The following is a 12904-nucleotide window of genomic DNA, read 5'->3' on the forward strand; positions in this document are numbered from 1 at the left end:
GAAGCTGTCTCAGACCTGACTCCTGGAATCTGGAATCATATTCATCTGAAGAAGGTCGACGACGAAGAAGCTCAATACGAAACATTTACAACGTTTCGCCATCGGAGACACCTATAAATAGGTAAATTGGCATTCTCATTGCCTCATCAGGTACACATTTGAGTGCACTACGATGTGATAGACACGATCTCTAAGCACGGTGGAGCCACCGAGTTTCTACACATAACGTAGCTATGGTAGGAAGGGTTGATTCAATTGAATTTTGAGTTTAGCTCCATTTCATCCTCCTTTTATTGCAGCGTCTGGTGTCTGACGCTGTCTCACATTTGGTGTCTCTGATGTCGAAACGATGTAAATGTTTCGTTTTTAGCTTCTTCGTCGTCGACCTTCTTTGGCTCGCTTGAGACGAACATGAGTCCAGATTCTAGGAGTCAAGTCTGAGACAGCGTCAGATACCAGACGCTGCAATAAAAGGAAGGTGAACAGAAGCTTAACTCAAAATTCAATTGAATCAACCCTTCCTACCATAGTTACGTTATGTATAAGAAAGAAGTTTTAAGTCTTCCAAACGAAGAATATAACATCCTAAACGTAGCATTGCGTTCTATTCATACAAAAGAAAATATATTCGGAATATTTACTAAACAATCAATGTCTGTATAGTTTAGTTAGTAATAAAATCTATTTTCCAATGCAATTTTAAATTTGAAACGATTTCTTATGAAACGAAAGGTTTCATCGTCAGACGACACTACATATAAAAAAGTTTCATTGTTTATAACTGCTTCTAATTAAGTCCACTTCCAATATTTAATCAGTTTAAATTTTATCTTTGATCATTTATATAAGCCACTAGAAATTTTCAGAAGTTTAAGCAATATCGAACAGAACTACATTCAGCGATTGGGATAGATAGATTCTTGCCCCCAAAGAGGCCAGATCCTGGAGTTTCCACGTATATCTAGAACGGGTACTGGTCCTGCACGAACAGGGTCTTGTCGAGTAGACATGCAAAACTGGTAACTCAGGCCTTGCACGCACGGTCGGCAGATATCTCGCTTATCGGCCTGCAAGTGCTTGTTCTCACAATCCTATGTAGATTACATGTAAATAACCTTCACTTTTATACCCCATTATATTTATTCTCGATACAGCGAGGAAACTGCTCACCTACTTTCAGTCGTGTCACAGTAGTTGATTTCCTCTAAAGGTGTTACTAGTATGTGTTTTATAACTTGATTTTATGACTTCAAACCACAAGTTATAGGTCTATCTATGTACTAGGTTGTTATCTTTTTATATATAACCAGTTTACGTTATTGCGTAACTCAGTTGTTTACGACGTGACTCATACCTTACGGTGATAAAGCAGAATGTCACGTAGGCGATAGTCACGTTCAAGTGCTACGTGCTATGGGGTCAAGGTCGTTCTTGAAAATTACACACCGCTGCTCTACTTACTAAGTAGTAGGTGTTGCCCATAATAGTAGGTACGTGTTACTGCTTCCTCTCTGCTTTCCTCTTTCCCCCTCAGACCGTGGTTGACAACATCTAGTAGAGTAATGGTTATCTTGTACATATTTTGTTATATGATATGCTTAGTTGTATCTTCGATGCAATAAAAAATTAGTCGACTTAAATACATATGGTGGTGTCTATGTATAATATAGAGTTCCTATGGCAGATAAATAAGACTAGATTTCATAAATGTATAAAATAGGATTAATTCTGAGTAAGTGAACCGTTTGTTAATTTTCAAAATGTCCATCTTAACTGTATCACCCTGTATATCTAAAAAAACTATTAAATTTAAAGGAAAGTTTATATGAGTGGGGAGTAAACAATTACCTATTTTTTGCTGAGCATATAAAATATAAATTTATAACTTCATAACTGTTCCATATTTTCCAACATTGCTGCCACCTTAACTTGTTGTGGAACACCCTACTTTTTGTAATTTTCGATACAAAATAACTTTTTAAATCTTTGTTATTCTTGACTGTTTTATTATATTACTAAATAGGAAGTACTGTATACCTGCAGTGTGATTAAGTGAAGTACAATGTCCTACTTAATCTGGCCATAACCCAACATCACCCACCACCATCATCACCACCACTCGAGCTTACCGTCAAATTCAAGTCACGAAATCGTCAAGTGTTTATTCCGCTCATGGACATCAACAAACCTTAACATAACCTCCTTCCCATTCTTATTAAATGTATGGACGTTCCAATACCATGTTTCGTATAAATTTAGTCAAACAAGAAGTACGAAGAGGGAACTGATTAGTGATTCGGTATCAGTCAGTTTGTTGAATAAGGTATATAATCATCATCATAGAAGTAAATAGGAAAGGATTCTAATTCAAACACCTTGTATTTAATTTTGTTTTATCTAAATGATTTCAAGAGTCTAGTCTGTGACTGCGACAGATTTCAGACGTTGCATTAGAAGGAGGTGAACTAGAGCTAATCTCAATATTCACATTGAATAAATACTTCTCACCATAGCTACGGTACGTGTAGAAAACTCTGATGCTCCTCCGTGCTTTAGGATCGTGTCTAACACAACGTAGTGCACACAGTTATGCATCTGATGAGACAATGAGAATACCTCTTCACCTAGATTACACTTTGGTTTGTAGTCTGGGTGTCTCTGATGTCAAAACAATGCAGAGTTAGTTTGAGCTTCTTTGTCACCGATTTTCTTTCTCGTCAGACTAAAATCAGAATGCAGGAGTCAAGTCTGTGACCTCCGATTTCAGACGCTGCACTAAAAGGAGGTGAACTGGAACTAAACTCAACATTCATATTGAATCAATACTTCTCACATTATTGCCTTGAAGACTTGCATGAAGCTTTATTTATATACGGAAAACGTTAAGTTTGACAATGGTGAACTTTATGGAATTCGGCTAAGCATTAGCGAATATTTTTACATTAATCTTAAGTTTAACTATATAATACCAAATGTAGCCTAACTACCCATAAGATATCTTTAGAAAGCTTACATAGGCATGCTTTCAATTTTGCACGAAACTTCATTTCTACATAGTCCACAATGAGTTGTATGATGGTACATGTCCAACTATGGAATTTACTGGGCGTCATTGAAGTATCTCAATCAGTAGGCTGGTATAATTTTCTTCTTTGTCTGCCTGCAGAATGGAAATTTTTCTGCGTTATTATCTGAAGGTCTGCCTGTGCAGGAAATGTTAAGGATGAAGTGGGTTATAGACTTTGAATTTTACATGGAACCTCAACGAAGCCTGTAATGCGACACGTGGTGTAGCGTATTCCGAACTTGTAAATAATAATCATATAAGCTAAAATATAACTTATAAAGACTATACAGACAGAAATCCTAAGTTTACTGCCACATAAAAAGGACCAGGTTTCAAAACAGCCCAGATAATATGCCCACAGACCGAGATAAAAATAGAAGGGTCCAGGCTAGTAATGCACCGCCTGGACATAGCTGGAAGGCATGTCACCGTCGTGACTCAGAAGCACTTAGTTAGTCCACTGGTTTATTTTGATTTTTAGTGTTTTGTAAACACCCCCCCCCCCTCCGCAGTCGTCCTGTATAAGTTGCTCTATTTACGACGATTCTTCAAGTGTGGCTGCTGCGCGGGATAGTCGGCATGGCTAGGCGCGCCACTGGGACTTCATCATCGGGATTTATGTCACATCGTAAGGCAACCTTTCATATTTTGGAAACTTTTGAGAAACGGCCACTGGCAATAGGGAACGTCTCGTGTATCCAAATATTATCACGTTGATGCTCGGTGTACTTTACTACTTCCGATACGGTGGCGAAACTTATGAGAGGACCAATGGCTCTGCAAGAACCGTGTCTGCAAGTATCGTGATAATTCAAAGTGCCATAGCAAAATGTATTTCTTTGATTAAAAATGCAAATCTAACAAAAAACAGTGGTCTTGATTTATAATTTGTATCTGTTAAGAATTGCTTCTTCACTTTCTTAAGAAAAAGATTCAAGAAAAAATAAAGTGGTGGAATTGGATGATGTTTAACATTGATCTTTGGAAATTGCAATCAAGACGGTTGCCAGACAATCAGTACTTAAGATCTTTAGTTTTTCGTAATAACAATGTTAAAACTCATGCAATTTTGCGTTCCAATTTTTATCTTAGCGTTAAGGGAAGTGTCTAATTTTAAAGATATAATCAATTCGCATCCAAGTTGTTTTTTTGTTTTATTACAAAGTGTACCTTATATTTAAATATTGAAGTAAAGGTATGTGCAACTGGTGAATGTGCTACACGGCAAGTGAGAGATCCGGGTTCGAGCCCCGCCGGAGCAAGTACTTTTTGTGATTCAATGTTTATTGAAATATATATATATATATATATATATATATATATATATATATATATATATATATATATATATATATATATATATATATATATATATATATATATATATATATACTGTATGCAGAAAATAAATGCTCAGAGGCTTCTTTAAGCAATAGAAGAAAAAGACTTCATATAAATCCATATAAATAAAAGGTACAAAAAGTTGTACCTTTTTATAAACGACAATATAGTCGAAATATTAAAGGATTTATATGAAGTCTTTTTCTTCTATTGTTTATATATATATATTCATAAAATTAATATAATAAATGTAGCAAACCTTTCATGCTTTGAATGACACTTTGCATATTGATTTCAATTGGATATTTCAGCCTCATCAGAGATGACAAAATTGTTGCTGCAGAAAGTTTTTTCGAGAAAGTAGACGTGTAGTTAAAAATCTAGATAGTAAAGCACTTTCCGTAATACAAGCAGATAACCTTTACTTCACAAGCCGACCTGTCATGTCTATATCGAAACAGTGGCCCTTCAAACAACTACAATTTCAAGACAAAGAAAAACAAGAGCAAATGGGTCCCAATCAGGATCTCTGACAAAAAGCTATTCCTGGAAAATCCCCTAAAACCGAGGAAGGAGCCCGTAGATGTGGCGATACGGGAGAGTGGTGATGAGGTGGGTGGGGAGGGGGTTTATTAGTGTCTCTTTGCGGCGGACAGTAAAGAGACTAATTATTGTTATGGAGTCGGGCTATTTTTGGCGCCAAAATGGGAGGAGCTACCGCCAGTAAACATTCCGTAATCCTTCTGTTCCTGCATTTATTTTCAGGCTCCGCATACGGCGGCCGCAATGAGTTAAATTTAGGTTTGCTCCATGTTGAAATTGAAAGTATTCTTGCGCCATACGCTGCCCGATTGTCCAGGGATGTATGTTTGGTACAGCTGACAACTGTATCGTTGAATCGAAAGTCTGTTAAACTATTAAGTTCAAATTTGATGGCGTCTCAACATGTAAAGCTATTGTAAATAATTTTAAAATTATCAATATTTTTGTCGAATTTGTCTTGGAAAAATACTTTTTATTTGTGAGTATAGGGATACGTTAATAGGTTTTCTAATTTGTAGAACACTTGCAAAAGAAAACATTCTGCTATTTCAAAGAACCAACAGACTTTTAGTACTAATCAGTATAAAATAGGACAACAGAAGTATTTTAATTTTAATTTTTCTGATATAAAAGTCGTATACCAAATACATCAACATTTTGTTCGATAGAGTGGTAACAGGTTAACTATAATGTGCATAATCTGTATGCGTTGAAACTTTTAGTTCATACTTCATCCAAAATCCGTGGCTGCTGAAATAAGTGAAGTAAAATGTTTTTTCTTAATCCACAGAGGCTCGAGAATATAATAGACCTCCTCTTAACCGACCACCTACCTGCAGGACCGACTCTTGCTGAAGAAATAAAAAAAGTCTAAAATTTTCATTATAAAATCCCAAAACTATAACATACCGTAAGAGACCTAATATTATCAATAGCCATTAAAGTTTATTTCATATTCACAAGTCATTTAATTTCCAATTCCGATCATTTTGTGAATACGAAATACAATACAGTACAATCACAAAAATGTTGGTTCACAATAAGCTGTAAGTGGTACTGTACACAATTTACTGAACAAGAGATAAATCAAAAATAGTACAGCAGGAACATCAAGTTATAGTGAATTCTGTATTGTTCTTGCACTAAGTGCGGCTAAAAATAGAAAAGATTCACCTCCTGGAATTGGAACGGTTAAGCCGATCCAAGAGCGGTTAATAGGGATAACCTACTGCACTAATACTTGTATTTATTCTAATTCGAATAAACGAATTTTTATTGAATCGTGATTATTGTCATCCAAAATTTTCCTTTGGATGATGTTATTTAATATAGCATCGAGCACACAGCACAAGAACATTTTTAATTCGTGCAATGTTGAAGGACTCTTATTGTGAAGAAAGCAAAGAATCCACATTTCGACATCACAATTAATAGTCAGTGTCAGGATTCCTTCCACCGTGTGAGAAGAACAGGTTTGGTAGCAGCGCTGCTAATTAGGGATCAGTATCCTGTCTTCTGCTGACGGCTCCGCTGTCTGGAACCGTTCAGGAGTCCAGGGTAAGAGGTCCTGGGAGACTGCTTGCTGGAAGCCCACACTAATAGAATACGAAATCACTAACGTCTTAACATGCAAATCTAACAACGCTTAACCATTGGTCATGATCCATAATGTTTATCTGTTAAGGATTGCTTCTTCACTTCCTTAAGAAAAGGATTCAGGAAAAAAATGTTCTCCTGAGTGCTATTCCACCCGCAAGAGCAGCAGTAGTAAAACGACCTTGAATTTTCCCCCCATCATTAAAATTAGACATCTCCAGTAAATCTTTGAGTTAAAATAAGGGCGTGGAATTGGATGACATTTAACATTGATATTTGGAGGTTGCAATCAAGATGGTTGCCAGTGGACTTTATCATCGGGATTTATGTCACATCGTAAGGCAACCTTTCATATTTTGGAAACTTTTGAGAAACGGCCACTGGCAATAGGGAACGTCTCGTGTATCCAAATATTATCACGTTGATGCTCGGTGTACTTTACTGCTTCCGTTACGGTGAGCAATGCCTCCGTAAGAACCGCGTCTGCAAGTAGGCTACTTGTTAATTGAAAGGTCCAAAGCAAAATGTATTTCTTTGATTAAAAACGCAAACCATTTCTTTGATTAAAAATGCAAATCTAACAAATTATTTCAATCTGTTATGGATTGCTCTTCGGTTTCTTATAAAAAAGGTTCAAGAAAAAATAAGAGAGTGGAATTAGATGACGTTTAACATTGAAGGTTGCAATCAAGATGGTTCCAAAGAGCGTTATGTTTTCTTAATAACAATGTTAAACCTCATGTAATTTGGGTTTATTATTTTTATCTTACCGTTATGGGAAGTGTCTCATTTTAAAGATATAATAAATTAGCCTCCAAGATGTATTTTGTTATAAAGGGTACCTTATATTTAAATGTAGAAGTATAGATATGTTTGATATTTTTCCCTATAACCCATAGACGTCTCACATAATTGTGCGACTAAAATAATGTCATAAAAGAGCATGAGGTTTGTTCTTATCGGATTACAATCAAAATGGCTACTAGTATATTGCCACATGAATAATTGTGTGCTATCTGTACTGTATTATGTATGATTATGTTAGCGGTATATACACTATTTGATGTAGAGTCAGAATTTGTATTAAAATTCCTACGCTTTATAATACATTGATATTTCAGGTTTGAATTTTAATTTATTTATACTCTTTGGACAAACATGAATGCATACAGGCATATACACCAGTTCTTCATGGACTACTCATACATTACAGCTCTAGTATTGACACTGTGTAGTTAGCCAAAAATAAGAACTTAAAGTAAAGGTCAGCCATGTTGAAGTGATTAATGCAGATTTTTGCAGCTGTAGACAAACAATTTGGAAAGGAAATAAATCGTCACTGACAGTTTGGTTTATTTTGCAGAAGTTAGTAAATTCCGAGCAATTTCCCGCCAAGACGCCAGGGAATTCACCTTTAGCCCCTCTTGGGTGGGGTCGACAGAGAAGGGAGGAAGGTCATAGGTCATACCACTTCAGCACCCGACAGCAATGTGCGATTGCATTCTTCAATTGATGCAATTGTTTAATCGTTTCTTCTTCCAACGGAAGAATTTATAAATCCCTTATTTAACTATTAAATTTGTAACGAAAAATAATTATCTGAAGGAAGTATAACATTTTGTTGTTACATGAGTGTATCGAATACAGGTATGTGATAAAGCAACCTATAACGATTTAATAGATTGCACTACGAGCATAACATTTGGCATCGTAATATTCTTATCCCGTACGGGATAACAATATTACGATGCCAAATCTAGTAATAATACGAGTTTTCTGTGTGTACAACAGCTCGCTCATCTGAAAGTTCGATGAGTAATTCATTCTTACTTTGCGCGCAAATGGAAACTCGGCGGCAAAAACAACAATTTAGATGGACTTCATGTTCTGGATGTTTCACGATTGCTAGAAAATCTCTTTTACTTAAACATTGCTCCCATGACGGTAACGGATACGCAGAACAAAAATAACTTTGCTATGATAGATGCAAACTTCCTAACGACATTAGAAAATAGAAACTTAAGCGAAATTTAAATTTGTAAGTTATTGGATCAATTTAAAATAAAAAAAAGTTGATGGAGAGCTTTTTATTCAGACTACTTATATAAAAATACGTGTTTTACAGTTTTACTTCAGGTAATAACATACAGGGTGATTCATGAAGTTCTCCCCCCACTTCTACAGCACATTGTTACTAGTAAAAATAATGAAAAAATGTTATATAAACATAGGTCCGAAAACGCTTCGTTAGCGAGTTACAGCTAGCGAAAGATTTCGCCTGAATTCCTGGGTAAAGAGTAAAATAAAGCCATACTGAACTTTTGGGAAAGATTAATTAAGTAAGAAATATCGTGGATTCTTATGTATTTTTACCCTGATAAAGCTAATAAAATAGGTTTCAGAAACTGTACCTGTAGTAGTTTTTGAGGGATTCAGGGTTAAATGCAAAAAATTGGGGCACGAAAACAATGTTTTTTTTAAGTTTGATGTACAATAACTTTGTTAAATTGGTAATAAATACATAAAATCAACAAACATTAATTGTAGAGAATTTAATTCTGAGAAAATTGATATAATCAAAGTCTAAAATAAAACAGAAAATAAGTACCAAAAAATCGATTTTATTCAGTATAATACATTACTAGCTGTAAAGAAAATACCGTACGGTATTTAGTAAAAAATAAAACAAAAACAAAAATGTTTGTTCCTTAATGATGAGATAAATTAAGAAAACAAGATTAACTGTTAAATAAATTTGTTTGTAAATAAAAATATCATGTTTTATTACGTTGTATTTTTTTTTTTAATAAAAATTTACATCAAATGTTCGAAAATAAAATGAAGCAAACATTTTTCCCATTATTGTTTACTAATCATCGAAATGCAGTTTTTGTTTTATTAATTTCTAAGTTGGTAAACGCACGAATAAACAGCTTGATCAACAATGGTATTCTGTACTGTTACGTTAGAACTGTGTATTAGTGGTGTTTTGCAAGCTACAGCAGGAGATCGGGTTCTGTGAATCGTGTTATTAAATGCAATTTTTCTGTGAGTTATAATTCGATTGTTTATTCAGCGAAAAAAATGCCTTACTTATTTACATCAGAGGAATACGCTGATATGGTTTTTGTTTTGGGTTACTGTAATGGTAATGCTAGAGCTGCTGTAGAAGAATATGAACTACGTTACCCTAATAGGAGGATTCCAGATACCAAAACAATTTTCAGGAAACTTTTTCGTACTCTTCGGGAAACAGGATCACTACCAAGTACTAGAAACCAATTATGAACGAGCTGTCCAACTTGATGATTATATTGTTATTAATGCTGTTCATCGCAGTCCAGGTGTAAGTACAGGACGTATTTCTAGGTGGATAGGAGTTTCGCAGTCAACGGTGTGGAGGTCACTTAATCGAAACAAATTTTATCCGTTTCATAAACAAAAGGTTCACCATCTACAGCTAGGGGATGGTCTGCTTCGCTTGGAGTTTTGCAAACTTTTTGAATATTAATAATCAACTCTACAAGCGTATTTTGTTTACGGATGAGGCACAATTCACTCGGGATGGTGTCAATAACTTGCACAATGAACACTCATGGGCAGAAGAAAAATCCACATGAGGTAGTGGAACAGAACTTTCAACACCGATTTAGCGTCAATGTCTGGTGTGGCCTTTTGCACAATCGGCAGATTGGACCTTTCATATTACCTGGACGCCTAAATGCTGAGTTCTATTTGCATTTCCTTCAAGAAGAGTTGCCGCAGCTGTTAGAGAATGTTCCTTTACATCTCAGACAAAATTTGTACTTCCAGCATCACGGGAGCACCTCCCCACTTTTCACGTGCCGTTTCTGCTTACTTACATCATCAATTTCCTGGACACTGGATTGGTCGTGGAGGGCCTCACCCTTGGCCACCAAGATCACCAGATCTATCTCCATTGGATTATTGCATCTGGGGATGGATGAAAGACATTGTATACAAGACAAAAGTGAATTCTCGTGATGAATTAATTGCCCGTATTATGGATTCGGCTGTGCAGATACAGGGAAGTCCTGAAAAATTAAGAAACGCAACAAAATTCAATACACAAACGTGCTGCAAAATGTATTGATAATGATGATGGCCTCTCATTTTCGAAACATCTATTATAAAAAAGGTGCGTACGGTTGGCCCAACCTGATTAATTTTGCTTAAAACTAGTAATGTATTATACTGAACAAAATCGATTTTTTTGGTACTTATTTCTGTTTTATTTTAGACTTTGATTATATCAATTTTCTCAGAATTAAATTCTCTACAGTTAATGTTTGTTGATTTTATGTATTTATTACCAATTTAACAAAGTTATTGTACATCAAACTTAAAAAAAACATTGTTTCGTGCCCCAATTATTTGCATTTAACCCTGAATCCCTCAAAAAAACTACTACAGGTACAGTTCTGAAACTATATTTTATTAGCTTTATCAGGTAAAAAATACATAAGAATCCACGATATTTCTTACTTAATTAACCTTTCCAAAAGTTCAGTATGGCTTTATTTTACTCTTTACCCAGGTATTCAGGCGAATCTTTCGCTAGCTGTAACTCGCTAACGAAGCGTTTTCGGACCTATGTTTATATAACATTTTTTCATTATTTTTATTAGTACAATGTGCTGTAGAAGTGGGGGGGAGAACTTCATGAATCACCCTGTATATGTGATGATTTATAATTGAAGGAAATGACATATTTTAAAGTAATGTAACAACAAAACTACGTGTTTTAACAAAGTACGAAGTAGAAGTACCTCACACCACGTATCGCGCAACAGGCTTCGCAGAGGTTGCATGCAACATTTCAAATCTATAACTCGTATCTTTCTCGAGATATCCTGAAGACGAATAGACAGACAACTCGTAAAAAACAGACATTGACATACGAATTAGTTCAGATAAATTCAATGGTTGGAGATGCACCGTCATAGAATACATTTTTGTCTTTGTGAAAATGGAGTTCTGTGCAAAATTGAAAGTAGGAAAATGAAATATTTATCGAGATATCTTGCCTTACGATTCATTTAAACTGTTAATCATTAGGTTAGGTTTCATGTCAGTTTTCAAATAATAGAAATTCCGGCAGGCAAGAAAATTTACTACAACGCAACGGTGCGCTGAAATCAAATCTATTCACAAAATTTTCACATTGTTTCCACCGTATCATATTTTCGTCGTACTCTAGAAATAAAAATACCATTTACGATAGTACGCCGTTTGTTTACAAATTTATTTACTCTGAAATTTCCCCGTTGCCATTATGGTTACCCAAAATACCAGTGTAGAAGGATCCGGTAACGCCAAAACGTTTTGAGTAGTATGCGCCTCTATCGATCTCAGTATTGCTCATTTAGACATGAAGTTTCATGAAAAGTTCAAGGTCACTTAGTTTTATCGTGCGGGCAAAGGAACAGACATAAATTCTATTTTTCCAGCCTCTCGAGTGAGAGGCTTCGCTACAGCTCATGCAATTACTTAAGAAAATTACATGTTTCATCACTCTCTTTAGTCATCTTTCATATACATACTGTAGAACGTCATAACCTTTCCTTCCGTCATTTCTCTGTAGTCTGATTACAAATCATCAACAACATACTACTTTCATTAGCTATAACTTTAATAAACGAATTATATTATAATTACTAATTTACCACATAACTTAATTACTAATAATACCACTTTAAATTTTGGATGAAATTGCTCAGGGGATTACCACTGTGATTCCTACTGTGACAGTAGGATGGTTCTGTACCAGAAATTTGGAGGATTGGGCTCTTCGTCTTCGAGAGTTGAAGGTAGGGTAGAGTGTGATGCCATCGATATCAAGGATCTGCCATTAAAATTTGGAAAGCCTAGGGAGATAAATGATTGTGAATCTTATTTCGTCAAGAAGATGATGATGACTTTATGTAATGAGGATATGGGGGCGAAATATTGCTCTTTCACCTCAAACAAATAGACTAAGTATAAATATAATCCAGGGCTTGTCTGTAAATAAGTTCAACGTTTTGTATAAAAACTCGTCTATTTGTATTGATTATGTTTCAACTTCCCTGTTTTACTTGCAAAGAGAAAAGGAAAGATTTATTTTCGGATCCCAAGAAAGAGTAAGTAATTTAATACACTGTGCGGAATTCAGAGTAAAGTTAATGAAATAACACAGCACCGATCCTGCTTCTGATCTTGGCCCAGTAAAGAACCGGGATGACACTCAAGAGACCTTGACCTGTTTGCCACGTAGCACGTTACGGCATGTACGTGACTTCAAGGTTTACAGCCTACGTGACTATAGGCTAGCCGACTACGTGACCATTCAGTCCA

General features: G+C 35.4%; 1 protein-coding gene across 5 annotated transcripts in view; it reads left to right on the forward strand.

The window, feature by feature from the left end:
- Positions 1-12904, forward strand: part of LOC124364667 (voltage-dependent L-type calcium channel subunit beta-2) — a 403127-nt gene that overhangs the window by 136976 nt on the left and 253247 nt on the right. The gene's annotated exons all lie outside the window — the stretch shown is intronic.

The sequence above is a fragment of the Homalodisca vitripennis genome, chromosome 6 (genome assembly GCF_021130785.1).
Source record: "Homalodisca vitripennis isolate AUS2020 chromosome 6, UT_GWSS_2.1, whole genome shotgun sequence".
Classification (NCBI taxonomy): domain Eukaryota; kingdom Metazoa; phylum Arthropoda; class Insecta; order Hemiptera; family Cicadellidae; genus Homalodisca; species Homalodisca vitripennis.